Here is a 12,386-nt window from a genome sequence, read left to right as displayed (position 1 = left end):
AGAAATCAAACTATACAAAATTCGGATTCAAGATCATCCAAACAAAGTAGGAACATGAATGAATCTATTTTAACAAAAATAACAAACAAGCTTTATTCAACTTCGAATTAAACTTAAACAAAACAAATAAACATATTCAAATCACTAATCTTCAAATAATCAATTAATCTTTTTAAATTAAATCCAACAAAATTATAACAAATATACATGATCCAAAAATTAAAACCAAAACATAACTTCACATTAAATCACTGAATTGAAAACGAACTTCAAACAAGATGAAACACGAATTAAATCTATATTAACAACAATCAACGGATTCAAACGATTTAAGCTAACACTTTTCTATATTAAAACTAAATCTTCTTAAAATTAATAAAACAAACTGAAAAATAATTTAATTGAATCTTCAATTTAAATCTATCAACAATATAATTAAACTAACCATTTTTATCTAAAAATAAATAAGAAAAATGAAACAAACTTATACTAATTTCAAATCTGAAAATATCAAACAAATTATGGATGAAATAAAACTTAGAACAACTAACCGTAAATGACCAACGACGAACATCGAACGAACTCTAAACGAAACCAACGAAACTTGGACATAAACGGACTTGAAGACGACGAAGCAACAAGCATCAGTGAAAGATGAAGAAAACGCAGCAGCGATGAGCAAGCTCGTCCATGGTCAGCCGCGATGGAGCAGCGGCGAAGAAGAAAGCGGGCAGCAGTGGCAGCAGCAACGACAACACGGCATCGGCAGCAGCAGCAACGAACACGCATCGGCAGCAATAGGCGGCAGCAGTAGCGGCTTGTTTGGACGACGCAGCAGTAGGGGAAGCCATGGACGATGCAACATCAAGGTGACGATGAAGCTCGCCCATGGCTGGACGTAACAGAAGGTGCAAAAGCTAGCTGAAACGCAGCGGGGAAACAGCCATAGTTGAGCAAGCTTTGAGCTTGACGAGCTTCAATGGTGGATAGGGCTGGGGTCATTTAGTTGAGCCGGGGTCGTGAAGGTGACGTACGTGTGTGTGTGTGTAACCATGGCTTCTTGAGGTTGAAGGCAAAAGGAAGCCATGGGAGGTGGAGAAGCTTGAGGAAGAAGAAGAAGATAGGAGGGGTGGGGGGCGGATTGGTTTAGTGTTTTTTTTAGGGTTTTCTTCCTTTTTTTTTTCTTTTGTTTTGTGTTGTAAAATGTAAGACAAAGGGGTTTGGGTCTTTTGGGTTATGGACTGGGTCGACCCAGTTCGAAATGGACTGGGTCGTAGAGAAGATTGAGCCATTTTTTGGGCCTGTGGCTTGAAATTGAAGAAGAGGTCCAATTCCGACTTTCTTTATATTTTCGCTCTCTTTTCTTCTTTTATTTTTCTAAAACTAAATTATAAAAATACTTAAACTATTATTAAGAACTAAATTAAGTTATAAAAGCGCAAATTAATTCCCAATAACAATTAACGCACAATTAAGTATTAATTAAGCATAAAATTGTATATTTGGACATTAAATGCTAAAAATGCAAACGATGCCTATTTTTGTAATTTTTAATTTTTGTAAAACAAATTTAATTACTAACAATTGTAGAATTAAATCCTATATGCAAAATGCGACATATTTTTGTATTTTTTTATTAATTTAGCAAATAAACATGCACAGATAAATACAAATAATTATTCAAAATATCACAAAACATCACAAAATTGCACACCAAGAAAAATTACTTTATTTTTTTGAATTTTTTGGGAGTAATTCTCATATAGGGCAAAAATCACGTGCTTACACTATTAACCATGCAGTTTAGACATAGTATTATATTTTATTCTTTATGGAACAATTATTTATTAGAATTATTCAATTCAATAAAGTACTATTTTAAATAGATCATTTATTACATGTGTGTCCTTTTAATTATGTAGTAGGCAATTTAGTGTATGGAGTCTTAGCTCATGCACAGAAGATTAAATTATTGGTTCTCATAATTAATAAACTATGTTCACAATCAAAGATATTGTTGGACAAAATATCTTGATGATTGTAGCACAAGATTATAGTATAATTTGTCTTGATTATGGGAGTAGTTTTACTCCAACTTCTTGTCCTAGTATACTCAGTGTATATTGAACGGACCAAGTAGAGAAAAAATGTTTTTGTACTGAATATATAAAACATTTTCTCTAATTCATTAAATGAGCTTATACACCTAATCTTGATATAATTATTATGATCAATGTAATTTGTTTATTGTTTTGATTTATCAAAAGATACGACTCTATTTAGAGTTAGTGTATTCCTAATAGATTGGACAATAACGAATAACATTTGTGAATAATAATTAGTTGATAGAATCCATGACTCGGTTTTGAGTTTGATGATACCCCTTTATGTAAGCTTATGAGTTTTCATATGAAAACCCGACCGGTAGATTTTATATCCGTCACATGAAATATTTTAAGCGGAATTGTAAAGGATTTAATTAGTTGATTAAGTTAAATTTTCAGCGATTTAATTTAATTAACTGGTATTTGAGATCTTAACATAGGGAGTTAAAATAAGTGTTATTGAATTTTCAAAATTCATATTGCGGAGTTCACTTGCAGTTTTTTAGTGGAATAAATTGCAATCAATTATAGTAAGAATTAATTCATGCTAATTTCGAATTAATACTATAATTGGTAACCTCTTATTATTTATGTGATCCCTGCTATACCTAGTAAAAACCTGGACAAGACTTGGGTAAATAACTCTATTAAAGGAATACTAATTTCACCCAATAACTCACCTTTTAGAGTTGTATTGTTCTTGCCCACCCAAAAGCAAAATCGTCCAAAGATTTTACCAGGCATATAGCAGAATACTGCAGCCCTGGATTCTTGCTGTTTGGAGGATTTGTACAACTATTTCAAGAGGTTAGTGTTTCTAATCCTGTTATTATTGTGCTGTCTAGTTTACATGTATTTGATGCCTGATTTGTATGCTTGTTCCGCTGCGCATGGTCTAACAATATTATCCCCGAAAAAAATATATACTAGTAAGTTTCAAGTGAGACAAAATATTTTCAAACCTCTTATATGAAAATGCAAATGTTTTTTAAGAAAATCTCAAAACTACACCAAACCAAAATCCGAATATTACTTGTTCCACGATTTTAAAGGGGAATGAAAGTCATGTCACTCTGGCCAATGGGCTGTTCCTACATGTTGGAGAATTTTACAGTCTTGATGTTTAATGATGACATCTGTTTGTATGGGCTAATCCCAGGCTCAATAACAGTAGAGTTAAAAACTTGTGGGCTGGCAAATCTTTTATGGGATTTTTTTCTATATAATACAAAAAAAAAAGTACGATAATATTTATCTGGTTGCTAAGTTTTTTTATTCATAAAAATAACTAAGTTTTTTTTAGAAGATATATACAAATTTGGTCAAAAGTACGACTTATATATAATTTGTATATAACTTTTTGTTGAACAGATTCGGTCAAAAGTTACAATTTACCTACAATTAAGATACAACTTGTATTTAATTTTTTATTTTATAAAATCTGGTCAAACACATATTACAGATAATTTATGTTAGTTGTATGTATTTTGTATGTTGTTTGTACACTTGACATACAATTTGCATATAATTTATTTATGTCTTCGTTTTCAAGTTTCAATATGAAATTCCAACCAAAATCAACTCTAATCTTCATCAAATTTTCTTAAAATTGAGATACAAACTCCAAAAGATATGCTCAACCATTTGCAACAACATTCAATCCAAACAAATACGGACAATTTTGCAAAATTCGATTTTCGAAGGGTGTCAATGAAATTTAAGCTCATGTCTTTACTGTCTAAATTAATTGTAATTATACAATCTTTAATTTTCTCCAGGCCTAAAATTTTCTATGTTTCTTCTGTCTACAATTCAAATCTGAGATTCTATTGGGCTGAGAAAGCCATTGCGAAAGGAAGAGCTGGAGGTCTATGTGCTACAACTGTTATCCTAAAGAACCCAAAGCATCCCCAAGGAAAGTGGAATGACATTCTGGAACTTGTTATTCTAAGGCCTGATATTGGAAACCTTGCTACAATTGAGAATCAAGAATTGGGGAGGAAGAAAGGGAGAGAAAAGAGGAAAGATTGTAGTCTAATATTACATTGTATATAAATGATAAATATGTATATGAACCATCAAAGGATCTAGTGCCGTGGATGAGATTGCTCTTCCCTTAATCAGAGGTCTCGGATTCGAGCCCTGGGTATGGAAAAATCCTTGGTAGGGAGTGCTTCCCCCCGAATGGGGCCCTACGCGACCCGAATCCGGATATAGTTGGTCTCCAATGCGGGTACCGGACATCGGGTGGGAAACCAAAAAAAAGAAGAAGATAAATATGTATATGAAAATATAATTAAATGATAATCTCTTTAAGAGAGATAAATAAGATTATAGTGTAGCATAGATAGGTAAATTTTATTTTTTACGACTGCTCCTGATAAAAATTCAACAACTAAGCAGAATACTACAATTAAAGCTAAAATTAATTAACGAAAATAAAGAGATAGAAACTCTAGAAGGAATTAAAAGAACAGAGAGAATTTCAGACATTACTAAACGTAAATGGTGATAATTGGTGTATGAAATCAATCAACTCTAAAGAACGAAAAATAAGAATTAAAGATATAAAAAAAAAATTACCATCAAGAATCAAGTTTAAAGTAAATTCAAAGTTCAACCCAAAAAAAATAAGAGTTATATCATTGTATTGGTCTAAATTTGACGACTTGATAACGGTGGATAAACGAGATCGAAGAAGGGGTCGACCACGACATAACAACGGGGAGTCGTCCTCAGAAGGATTATTACCGAGGACGAGCAACCGGAGTAAAGAAATAGCGGCAGGATAGATACAGAGATGGACACAAGGAATATTCCTTATTTTGTACTTTTTAGGGTTTCTTGGGAATATCCTTTATAAATAGGAAGAGATAGAGAACAAAAAGGGGATCTGAACTTTTTGATAAGAACATATTGTAAAAGGTTGACTGAAAAGGATATACAAAAGTTGCCTTGTTCACAAGATCCAAAGATTCCTTATTCAACCTCACTTCTCGTCTTTCCACGTTAGGTGGAAGAATCATCCAAATCATATGATAATTGGGTGATATGTTCTTTCTTATTACATTTATTGCATGTTTATGTCACAACATTTATTGCATGTTTATGTCACAACATTTATTGGTAATCATTGAGTATAAATCTACTATTCAATACTCTTAAACGCCATTCATCTTACCAATATCCTATGACATTTGATCTAGAATTAATTATATTTAACTAAGATTCACCCTTTATTTCATCATAAATTAATTTAACAAAAGACTTAACGCTTTTTGGTCAAACAATCGTCACAAAAATATTTATCAATGTCAAAATATGCAAATGAACAACTCTAAAAAGAACTTAGACAGTACCACCCTTTCTGCCTTTCATGATTCTTAAGAGTTGCACACTGACGCTATCTAGTGTAGGAGAATAATTTTCTTTTTTCGGGGTGAATGAATGTCAAATCCCTTGGAAGGCCCACATGTTTTGTGTTTTTGTTTTTTGGTATGCACTGTTTTGTAGTAGCATGTATTTCCCCAAACTTTTGCTTAGTCAATGAATAAATTAAGATTGTATAAGGACAACAACCATATATATATCGTCAGCACCACCACAATTTCAATTGGTTCATTGTATTGTCACTTCCCTTCCCTTTATTTCCCCCCCTTTAATCCTCATTGTTTCCAGCTGGATAGTGAGTTAGAGACACCCTCCTCTAAAGTTCCTTTATTCTCAATTTCTCACCCACAATTTACATTCAATTCCTAATGCGGATTTGCTGTAGTTTATGGGTTGCATATCATGGTTCCAACTTCCAATTTAGTCTTAAGATTAAATAGGTGATCATGGGCGTGCAGCGGAGCTAGAGTGCTGGGAGCGAGTTCGGCCGGATCCCGTAGTTTTGGTTCGAGTTTTATATTTATTTTAAAAATGTATTGAATATGTATAAATATTAATTTAGAATCCCATAACTTAAAACGATTAGAATTTCGAACTTATAAACTTGAATCCTGACTTCATCTCTATGGGCATGTGATATTTTATTATTAGATAGGTGTAGGTTATTTATTTAACTAAAAATTCTCTCTTTTCTGATTATCATGTACTAATTATTATTCATTATTTAATAATTTGACAATCTCAAGTTCAGTTAACTACTTAAAAATGGGTCCCGTCTGATCCCAAATAGGCAAATACTAGTACTTTCTATGTTCAAGTTTATGTGAACTTATTTCTTTTTTGGTCTGTTAAAAAAAAATAATTCCTTTCTAAATTTGGTAACAATTTAGCTTAAACTTATAATTCTCCTTAATGAGAAGCTTTTATAACCACATAAATACTCTGAACCTTTTTTTGACTTGTTTAGGACCACAAATACCAAAGTTTTTTATTTTTTCTTAAACTTTATGCCAAATCAAACCGGTTCACAATTGGAACGGAGGGAGTACTAATTATTGACGATGACTGGGGGCGGGTGGGAGAAATCAGGATTTCTGAAATTTGCCATATTAGATATGCGCATCTTTGTTTCCTCTTTCTAAAAATAGCAAGAATCGCAAATAGAATGTTTTTATTTGGTATGTGGACCCTTATTTATTTTAGTTCCCTAATTCGCCTAAGACTATGTCCCAAAGGTAGCCTATATCCCAAGCAAACCATCTCCAACACCCAATTTAGTTTATTAAATTTGAACGCCAATGTGTAAGATTAAATTTACTAATGTCTTTCATTTCTCTTATTCGCGGAGTCTGCTTCCCAAAGATAAAACAAAAAATCCCCCAAGTAATTAGGGGTATCAATGGTTTGGTTCGGCTGGTTATTTCATAAAATTTGTACCGTATCAATTTTTCGATTATTTTATTTTGTATCAGTATGATTCGATTAATATTTTGGTATTTTAAAAAAAATTCTATGTAAGAGTCGCTAGTTGAAGTTAGAATGCGATAAATGTGTACTTGCATATGTTTTTTTGGCAAAACTCTCTAGACATCTTCACTCTCATACGAAAAAGATAGTAATTAAGTTGGGACTCAAGAATAGAGTTTATTAGAAGATTATTATCTAACAAGAGAAATCTAAATCATACGAGAGGAAAGATATCCAATACCTTGTGACTATCTAGATGTTGAAACTAATTTTGTTTCAATATGAGTAGTAAAATAGATTTGGAAGTTGGGATTTTGAGTATTAATTATTCGGTCACTTATAGCCATTCCATAATCCCAAGGTCCTAAGGAAATATTTAATGCTTTATTATTTTTAAACTTAATATATAAATTTATTTTTCACATGTAAATATACTCAGTACGGCCGTTCGGTATTTTTTCGGTTAATTTTTATTAAATAAAAAACCTACCCTAATTATCTGCACGGTTTTAGATTTATATAAAAACGTACAGCTTTATTAAAAAAAATCTAAAAATCAGTTCGATACGGTACGGCTCGATCGGTTTAATCAGTTTTTGAATATCCATCAACATCCCTAGTTGTAATGATAAATCTTTTCAATCATATCTCTACTTTTAATTGACAGGTTGAGAAAAAGATAATTTTTTTTAAAGGGAATAGGGAAAGCAACAAAAATATTTATATATTCAATTGGCAATTTCTTAGTAAAAAATATAGTGATTACTTCTCAAACACCATATATAGTGTAATAGTGGCCAGTACTATCTACAAGGACTTCAATAAAGTCCAATTTATTTCAATGGACAAGCTTGGCTTGTGAGCCTGAGAGTTCTAGCTTCTTCCACTCGCCACCTCAGTCTTTGTCCATCTCTTTTACTCGATTCAGTTGTAGAACTTGAGCGGACAGAACCCCATAAAAAGCTCAAGAAAATCTACAGCTGCTACCACCCCAATGGATTTGTTCAAATTTATTACCAGAATTTCTGTTTCCACCATACTTTTACTCTTCTTGTTTTCTTTCTTCAGCGTCTCCTCAACAGGTTAGTGTTCTTGGGTTTAGTTTAGTTCTTGATTACTCCTTTGGATTTTAAACTACTCGGTAGCTCCATTTTCTCTTAATGTGGGATTGTTCTTGAAAGCAGGGGCGGAGCTAGAGTGTAGTTACTGGGTTCGGCCGAACCCAGTAGCTTTGGTTCGAACCCTATATTTGTCTTAAAAAATCCATTGAATATGTATAAATTATTAATTTAGAACCCAGTAGATTAAAAAGATTAGAATTACGAACCCATAAACTTGAAATCCTGGCTCCGCCTCTGCTTGAAAGCCAGGAATTGCTTCTATTGGCTATTTTCTGAGAGATTAGCATGTTTATCTATGGTTTTAAGTATCAAAAACTTGATTTTTATGGCAATGATTATTCTCTTTTATATGGCTTTACATAATTTAGTGAGCGACTGTGTGAACTGAAATTTTACTTAATATATTTCTGGCCAAGCAAAATCCTAGTATTAGGCAACAGAACATTGGGTGTTGATTTGGTCTATACTTGGGGAAATTTAACTCCAAGATTGGATTTTTACGTCTTTTCTAGCACGAAATGAAGCAATCGGAGTAGTGCTAATAGGTTCTCTATAAAAAAATCTTGGGTCAATTTAAACCTTGAGGTGTAATCAATGTGATTCTAATAGAATCTTACTTTTGCTTTTCTTTGTTGAGTCCCACATTGACAATGAAGGGGATGGGTAGTCTCCTTATATGGACTTGGGCAATCCTCACCTCTTGAGCTAGCTTTTGAGGTTGAGTTAGGCCCAAGGTCTATTTATCATTCTTGAGGTGTGATAGTGTGATATAATGAATATTACAGTAAAACTCTGTCGAGTCGATTCCATTTTCGCTTTTATTAAGGTTAGTACCTTGACCATTTCAACAGGATAATGGAAAAAAGTAACAGTTCTAGCAACAATCTTCATCGTACCATGATCAAGTTCACTGAATATAATGATATCAAATATATGGCACTTCTTTGCAGCTACTGCATTCTCTGAGATACAAGATTGGAGGAAATCATTATAGTTGAGTCCCGTGTCTGAACTTTAAGTCTAGAATTGATAAGCAATCTGAAACAATAAAGTTATTCTCTCTGTAGTTGGTCATATTGTGAGAATTGAGAACTTTAAGTACCACATTATATAACAGGTGGCATTTAAAATGGACGTTAAGATTTCTATCCAAAAAATGATTTCTCAAAGTAAAAACTTTTTGTGGAAGATATATTTCATGGAAACATTTTCCACCATACCAACTGCAGATATTTTTTATTTATTTTGTGTACCAATATTAACATTGTATCTGAGACATGTCTTCACGTCCCCCGCCTCTATTGCATATTTGCATTGCATGTGTGTGGGAATGTATAGGCAGTTTTTGACTATATCTTACCTTTTATTTCTTCCTTTCTCCAATAGATGCCTTTGATGCACTTGATCCAAATGGAAACATTACAATAAAATGGGATGTGATTACCTGGACACCTGATGGATATGTGGTAAGTAACAGTAACCTTGATCATCTAGTAATAATCTGGACCTCCCTTAGATGGATCACCTTCATCCTATAAGCTAATCCGAACTGTATAGCATGTAGTTCACCTTCTGCAACTCCCAATTTGACATGCGTATTGCTCTTTCAATTTTCAGTTTTCTGAGTTTGATATTAGCTAAATAGATTTAACCCTTCACCCCCTTTTTCAAGTTAAATCGTTTTTTCCTGAATTCGGATGCAGCTTCTAAGCTTTTTTTTTTCACTCGTTGATACAAGACCAAGTTTCAAGTTCTTGAGCAGCTAGATCTAGATTGGAACTTTATTTATCTTGGATGGCTTCAACCTACATGGCGTAGTTTCTTAGCCTTTGAAGCTTGACAGTCTCTTTTGACTCCCTCCTCTTTGTTTCATCTTCTTATAAGCATTTCTCAAATAGGAAGTGTCTAATCATTATCCGTTTTGTTTTTAACAGGCTGTGGTGACGATCTACAACTTTCAACAATATAGGCACATTCAAGCGCCAGGCTGGACTTTGGGCTGGACATGGGCAAAGAAGGAAGTCATATGGACCATGATGGGAGGTCAAACAACAGAGCAGGGAGATTGTTCAAAATATAAAGGAAATATTCCACATTGCTGTAAGAAAGATCCGACAGTTGTTGACCTGCTGCCCGGGACTCCTTACAACCAACAGATTGCAAATTGCTGCAAGGGAGGAGTGATCAACTCATGGGGACAAGATCCAACCACTGCCGTTAGCTCATTCCAAATCAGTGTTGGTGCAGCTGGAACAACCAATAAAACAGTTAGAGTACCTAAGAACTTCACCTTAAAGGCTCCAGGGCCTGGTTATACTTGTGGACCTGCTAAAATTGTAAAACCCACTAAGTTCGTCTCTGCAGATGGTAGAAGAGTGACACAGGCTATGAGTAAGTTTCCTGTCTTAACTATATGCATTTTCCATTCTTATGGTTGGCAACTCGTGTGCCAAAATTTTTAGCACCTCGATGCCTCGTCCAAAAAGTAAATTCCCAATTAGAAATATGGAAAACCTTCTCTCAGAAGGCTGTTATTTCCCTTACAAAGCATAGATGTAACTGCTTGAATATCTTAACCTTACAAAATTTATTTTCAAGCTCATTTAAGATAAATACAGTTGCAGTCTATTGAATATTAAGTTCTAACCTTTTATACTGTCCTTGACAGTGACTTGGAATGTCACATGCACTTACTCACAGTTCCTAGCTCAAAAAACTCCTACATGTTGCGTCTCCCTCTCATCCTTCTACAATGATACGATCGTGCCCTGCCCGACGTGCACCTGTGGCTGTCAGACTAATGGCACTCAGCGTGGGAATTGTGTAGAGTATGACCCACAAATTATTTTGACCAATTCTTTGGCATTGTTTCTATTAAGTTTTTTTTGTTAATTACTTCCTTCTCAAGCTTCATTGCAGTTCAAAAACGCCGCACTTAGCTTCAGTTGTATCAGATCATGGGAAGACCAACTATGTTCCTTTGGTACAGTGCACAAATCATATGTGCCCAATTCGAATTCATTGGCATGTCAAAGTCAACTACAAGGAATATTGGAGAGTGAAGATCACCATAACAAACTTCAATTACCGGATGAATTATACACAATGGAACTTAGTTGTCCAACATCCGAACTTTGATAACCTCACTACGTTATTCAGCTTTAATTACAAGTCACTAACTCCTTATGGAGCAATCAGTAAGTCCTCAATCTGATTGTAAATGCTCTGGCATCATAGTTGCTATTGTTTTATTTGTGAATTAGATAAATCACCATCTTTTCTGTCCGTCTAATAATATTCTCGTTATAGTTATTTTTCCACATATGTTAAGAAAAGTTGAAGTTTATTCTACTCTTTCCTTGTGTAAGAAAAAGGCTTTCTGAGAACTGTTTGAAGGCACCTAAAATTGGAAGGTAATTTTGGAATGAAAGCATTTTGTTTTAGAATGTGACAATTTGTGGGATATCCTAAAAAGAGATCTGCTTCTCCGTTTTTAATTTAATCTACTATTGGTTCCTAGATATACCTACAGGATCAGCTGAGAGATTGAAAATTATACGACTAACCTTATGGTTGTTTTTATAGATGACACTGCTATGCTATGGGGTGTGAAATTCTACAATGATCTGCTGATGCAAGCAGGTCCTTTAGGAAATGTCCAGTCAGAGCTTCTATTCCGAAAGGATGCATCAACTTTCACTTTCGAAAAGGGGTGGGCTTTTCCTCGCAGAATTTATTTCAACGGTGATAACTGTGTGATGCCTCCTCCTGATGCGTATCCATACTTGCCAAATTGGTTCTCGATGGGAGATCTCTCTGCTTAAATTAGTGGTGACACTGATGTCATCGATGGCAGTTGTCCTTGCTTACATTTAAAAGTTTATACCTTGTATAGTGCAATGTGTCTGTTTCTGTTGGTTATCTTTGGGTTGACACTCGTGTTACCAAGTCTCCTTTGGAAGTTGTGTCAGATGTCTAATTGTATTTTGTAGGTTTGTCAAGTTTTTCAGTGTTTTTAGGCTGTATGAGAATAACAGTCAATTCACAAACACATAACTGTTTATATTAAATTCTTTTGATAAGTTTGTTTTCTCCACTATCGCGTTGTAACGACTTGCTAAATTGTAAAAAGATACTTTGTGAAAGGAGTTGCATTTCGTTCCAGCCATTCTTGTTTTCCATCTTCCGTCGATTGTGGTGCAATGTTTCTGTATACCTCAGCTGAGTTACATTTGCTTTTCCAGTATTTCAGTGAAAGCATATATGTAAATGCTATACTCTATAAATTGTTGTCATTGTGTGA

The 12,386-nt window shown here is 33.9% G+C and overlaps 1 pseudogene; it reads left to right on the top strand.

Moving 5' to 3' along the window:
- Nucleotides 1-7,746: 7,746 nt before the first annotated feature.
- Nucleotides 7,747-12,248, top strand: LOC107806661 (protein COBRA-like; annotated as a pseudogene).
- The last annotated feature ends 138 nt before the right edge of the window (nt 12,249-12,386 follow it).

This window comes from Nicotiana tabacum, chromosome 3, assembly GCF_000715075.1.
Source record: "Nicotiana tabacum cultivar K326 chromosome 3, ASM71507v2, whole genome shotgun sequence".
Taxonomy (NCBI): domain Eukaryota; kingdom Viridiplantae; phylum Streptophyta; class Magnoliopsida; order Solanales; family Solanaceae; genus Nicotiana; species Nicotiana tabacum.
Note: the sequence above shows the minus strand (reverse complement) of the source record. Positions and strands in the feature narration are given on the sequence as shown.